The sequence below is a fragment of the Anomalospiza imberbis genome, chromosome W (genome assembly GCF_031753505.1).
Source record: "Anomalospiza imberbis isolate Cuckoo-Finch-1a 21T00152 chromosome W, ASM3175350v1, whole genome shotgun sequence".
In the NCBI taxonomy this organism is placed as follows: Eukaryota; Metazoa; Chordata; class Aves; order Passeriformes; family Viduidae; genus Anomalospiza; species Anomalospiza imberbis.
This window is the reverse complement of record NC_089720.1, coordinates 374,121-380,120: the sequence shown is the minus strand read 5'-3', so window position 1 is coordinate 380,120 and position 6,000 is coordinate 374,121.

Sequence of the window (6,000 nt, the reverse complement as noted above, 5' to 3'; positions counted from 1 at the left end):
TTTTGTTGATAAGGAGAGCCATAAATTCCTCTCCTCTGGAAGATTTAGGGGTTTTTTGTAATTGTTATCTCTGTGTGAAGAATTCCTTGATTATCTTCTTCTTCTCTTGAGCAAAACGAATACCACACACACATATTTTCTATTTTAACTACTGAAGCTTAATTTCAATTACAAAACTACATTTACTATATTATTAAAATGTTACTACAGCATAACTTTCCAACCTAGCATAATACATATATTAAATATCTGCGTAGAGCCATACATTCTGCATTTTTCACACCTATCTATAACAACACCCCCTTTTCCTTTTCTATAAGTTATTTGGCTCAAGCAATTAGCTCTCATTTTCAGTTTTGATTATCTATTCATGCCTCTTCTGAGTCAAATTTGATTTGGGATGAGTCATAATAACATCTGTTGATGTGGGTGAGGACAGTGGGAACAAGGAAAATACTGTGGGTTTTCCTTAAGTAAAATGATTGGTGGAATTGGTGACATGAATTGGTTTGAGCAGACAAAATGGAGTAACAGAGGTCTGGTATAGCTCCTACTCCCATCTTACTATGCCTACAGAGTTGCTGCCTGCAGCAGGGCTATATAATCTCGGTGGCAAGCATAGGGGCTAACCTGGTCCTCCTCACTAGTTCCCGTTGTACTCCACTTGTCAGTTTTCAAGCAAACCACTTTAACACTTCTCACTGTTCCCTGTGTACTTCTCTTCAACAGACACTTGTAACTTCCATCCATTAAAACAGGACAATTACATCAATGACCAATACAATTTAAATTTCCCACTCAAAGTGTTGCTTAAGCAGTCTTTCAGCTGGCTGGTGGAAGCTTGACTCTACTTTTTGGATGTCTTGGGGGCTTTTCTGGTTACTTCTCACCTGGTCTGGATGTGATGGTCTATTCCTGTTGCAGTTCGTGTTTATTTCATTAAGTTATTGTTAAATGGTTCATTCTGTTATCCCCCCACATTTTCCCCAAGTTGGTTTTTCCCTAAGTTGTACCCTCCCTTAAAGCTGTCCCTCAAGCTATTCCCCTCCTTTTGTTCTAGTCCCTTCCCTGCTTGTCAAGGCAACCCTGCCCCTTTTTCCTGAATGTTCCCTTCCACTCACCCCCTGGACTAATCCATGATTGAAACACCCACTTGGAAATCCCCTAATCCACAGTGCCCCATTGGCCCATGTGACCTTTCCCTCTCGTCCCCCTATCCTGATTGGTCCCACAGTATTGATGTAATCCCCTTGCTCTGCCCTTGAAATTCCCCTATTGGTTGATTTTCTGTATCCACTCCCTGGTTTGTAGCTGTATTTAACCCCTTGCACTGAGGTGCTTGGGGCTCTCTCTTCTGCCTTAACTCCTTCACCTGGAATAAAATTTTCCTGTGGAACCTCAAGACAAAGAGCCTCCTGCTTCACCTGGTCCCTGCCGTGGCTGTAACAGTGTGCACTGTAGAGCTTGCAGCTCTTCAGGTTCAGCTGTGGGCAAACCTCAGTCCCCAGCTGTTCCCCACTCCTGTTATGGCTGCTGGAGTGTACAGAGCTAGCCTGGGTTCGGGTGGGCTTTGGCAGCTGACACCCAGCGTGGGGTGTTCCTGAGGGTCTGAGACTTGCAGCTTGCAGCTCTTCAGATTCAGCTGTTCCCCACTCCTGCCGTGGCTACCAGAGTGTACAGAGCTAGCCCAGGTTCTGGTGGGCTTTGGCATATTCCTTGGGTTCTTTCACAGGGCCTCTTATTTCTGTCCTAGAGAGTATTCTGAGGAGGAGAAGCAGCAGGGGTCAGGCAATCTTTTTGCCAGCCTGGCCAGAAATGCAATGCTAGCTTATGAACCATTGCAGGCAGGTGTTCCCTGGCTATCACATCTGGCAGAAACACTGCAGTTATCTTAGTTGAGCTTACATGGAAAAAGAAAGCCATCAGCATTAAAAAAAAAAAAAAGCAAAAGCACAAGTAGTTTTTCTCTAATAAACAGGTGGATTTATCCTGGCTCTGATTTTCTGCAGCAGCAATGCTCACCAGCTTACACACACCCCCCCTCCAGTCTTTGGTTCTCAGGGTCTCCCTGATGCTCCAGGCTTGTCTACACTGGCAAGACCTGGGTTTCTGCCACTCTGGGCTGTGGAGATGTGCCAGTGGCATGGGCTTTTCTTAGGACAAGAGAAAATGCTGTGGTTTTGTGCTGGCAAGTGAAAGGTACAAGCAGCAGTTGTCACTGATCTGGTTATTGCTGTCACCAATGGGGGACACTGTCACATTCACACCGTGGGCTGCACCTAGGATGGAAGAGGGCGATTTTGTGAGAAAGGTAACAAACAGGATTGGCAACTACTGAAAAAGGCAAAAGGAGTCTCCTTTTGCTTAAGGTAGAGCAGGTCTAGGGAGGAAGAATATCATCTGCAGTTACCTACCCAATAGCGCAGGGACAGTGACTAGAGGAAGGCAACACCACATTCAGGACTTGCCATCAGCATTCCCCAAAACCTTCTGGGTTTAGCAAAGGTTTCTTGGCCACAGCCACCTGCTCCTCCTGTACCCAGCTGGGTCCTCAGCTGTGCTAGGCTGTCCAGCCCTTGGGATCATGAAAAAGGACAGTTCTCCCAGAGAAAAGGGACAAAGGGACTAGCCATGCCCAGGATGCCTCCCCCTCTTTCCAGGGCAGGCAGCCTCTCTTTGCTTTAGCAGTTATAAAAGGACTCTCAATCTATGTAATCCATTAGATACAAATTATAGCAATTTGGGCACACTTAAAATTACAGCACGCTTATAAAGAGCTGTGTCTTCCCAGACATTTTACACTGCTACAAGGGATGAAACAAACTACAGCAGAGGATTAAGCAACAAGAAAAGCAAATAAAACCCAGAAAACTTTATTCTTTAAACAGCATTATCAAGAAATGAAAACTATTACTTGGGTTAGTTCACACCCAGGTGGTCCTTAAACCACTACTATTCTATCATTTCTAACCAACTTGTGTCTTTCCATTTGAAATCTAGGGTAGTAGTTTTGAGGGATCATTCTTTTATGAAACTTCCCAGTGTTTAAGCTACGAGCATGAAAAACAGTTGCAGCAATTGCAGACACCTTCGCCTATATAGGGATTTAATGGAAACCTAAACAGTACCAAACTCGATGGAAATCACTGCACACAACTCTTCACAAACCTTTTTGGCAATCTTTCTTCTCTCTATGAGAACAGAGTATACACAGAGAGCCAGGGGCCACTCCAGCCAGCAGAGCTCAGTAGTGACACGCACACACATATCTGTTTTTCCAGGTGGGACAGCAGCCGGATGCACAGAGCTGTGTATCCAGAGCTGTGTTTCTGGAGCCACATCTCTGGGCATACCTAGCCCATGTGTGCACCCAGGGACATGTGCAGAGCTAGTGCGCACACAGGTACCTGCTCACCTGCACAGAGCCCTGGTACTTGATAGTAGCACACACCTGCGCACACACACACACAGAGCTGTGAATGCCTAACCTGCACACGTGCTACACAGACACTCACCTATGTGTAGTCTCTACCAATGCACAGATGTCCACAAGCATGAGACATGCTTGCACGTAGAGCCTGTGCACACCAACACGTGCATACAGAGCTGTGCACACCAGTGTGTGCAGTGTCCTACACATCAACACATGCATATCCCACACAGAGCCATGCTCACATCTGCAGAGCCTATGCACACTCACAAGCACAGAGCTGTGCACAAACTCACACTTGAGAGTGTGCAATTCAACACGTGCACACAGCAGTGCACACAACACGTGTGCACATCAGCATATCTATGTGCAAAGTGCTGTGCACACCAGCACACCTGTACACTGTGCAAAGCAGGAGATATACACTCACATTTGGGCTCACCAGAAAACACACGTGCACGCAGCCATGCACACTGACACACGTGCACCTTAGCACTAGTGTGTGCACACAGAGCCGTGCACACTGGCACACACAGGCACAGCACTCCCTTAGAGCCCTCTTGGTCTCAACCCTCCCACAGGTCTGTCCCTGTGGGATTACGACACAGTGGGGATGGGGATAGGAGAGGGGAGTATGGGTAGGACATTGTGGCACAGTCTTCTTCACCTTTTGTCTTTCTTCATGCTTACCCTCTGCAGAGTTCTGCTTACTATCATTTGTTGTCCCCAGGGTGTCGACCTGCAAATTATCAATGATCCCAGGAGAAGCCAATCGGGCCACCAAATTCAGCGAGGCGCGCCTCCTGTTCAAAATCTCCCAGGGCCACAGAGATGAGGTTTTCATCTCGGATCAAGTCCCCATTTGTGAGAAACAACCACTCACTTTAAAATTTTAAAGGTTTATTAAACTTTAACAAATACAACAAAGGACTGAATAAGGAAAAAGGACAGCACACTGGGAGTCTGTGACTGGCTGCCATGAGCTCGTCTACAAAATGACTGCTCTGCCTTTTATACCTGTGAGGTTGCATCAGGCAACCCTGGCCCCTCCCAAAGTCTATCAGTCAACTCTTCTTTGCCGTCCATTGGTGGAGACTACTTTCTTGCAACTTGATTGGAGGTCAGGTGTTGTCATGCTGTGCCCCCCTAGCAACAAGCTTTCCCTATTCTCAACTGCCCCATGCAAGGGGTACATGTACACACCTTCCTTCTACATGTCCCGGACAACCCAGGCTGTCCGGTGGCAACAATACGGGGGGGGAGGGGGAAAAGGAGACTATGGGGAGAACAGAGGACATCTAAACAACAAACCACAATAACATAACCATACATTAATAAAACTTCTTTTAACTTACACACAATATTCATCCCTTAATTGCGAGAGCCAATCATAATATTACCTATGTATGACACAAAGGAATTGGAAGCGGGTTTGTTTTTCTCTCTGTAGAAACTTTGAGTTTAAATCTGCCACTCCCCCCCCCCCCCCCCCACTTTGCTTGCAAGACATTTCTCCATATTCCCAAAGACAAGGCAGTTCTCCGTAGTCCATTTATCTTGGATGGATTATGTTAAGCAGTTCTCACCCATTTGTGGAGGGACGTTTTTCGGGTGGTGATTGTGGGTTTTTTTAGGGTTTTTTGTTTTTTTTTTAAAGGGGGTTTCTGCATTTCAACATTTGGGCTTCTTTCATTATATTTCCAGCCCATTTCTGTTCTCATTTTAAAAACAACATTATTTCAAGGTTCCATTGTGTAGCCATTTTTCTCCAGAATCTAGTTTATACAATGGCCACTACTGATGACAATACTTCATCAAATTCTCCCTGGTAGCTGTTCCCCCAGGGGGCTCATCTTTTTCTTTTTCCCAGTGTCTCAAAATACAACCAAGTGGGGACTTCTTAGAATGCCCCCTTTAGATTGTCCTCTGACCATCGCTGAACAGGGGACCGACCCCAAAATGTTACAATACAATACAAAACAGTTACACAAATATGAAACAATTATCAATCAATAATAACAAAATCAAATACCAAATTCTGGAATACCAAATAACCCACCCACAGCGCTGGAAAATCTGCACATCTCATGTGGGCAGGGTTCCTAGAAAGAATGCCTTATTAACAGGTGGGCTCTTACCTGTGTCCCAGGCTGGACTGGGGAACTGTGGTCTCCTTGAGGAAAGTCCCAGTGCTAGCATGAAGGTCCAGAGATCCCAGGATCCAGAGGAAATCAGTCAGATTGTCCCATCTGGGGTGCCAATTCTGATACCGAAATCGGCCAGATAGAAACTAACACAGTTTTGAGTATTAGAAAGCACACACTCTTTATTACAGCATGCTGGACATGAGGAATTTTTCCTCTAATCTCGTGTAACCCGAGACAAACAAGTAAGGCTTTTTATTATATATATTGTTTACATATTCTTCAGGTATCCTCACTTGCTTGATATATAGTCATTGTCCTGTTTTGCACGGTCCCATCCTTATCAAAAGTCCTTATTTGGTCCTCGGGGGTCTCTTTCGGGGTCTCTGGTGGTCTGTTCCCCAAATTGTGGTGTCTTCTGGTTGA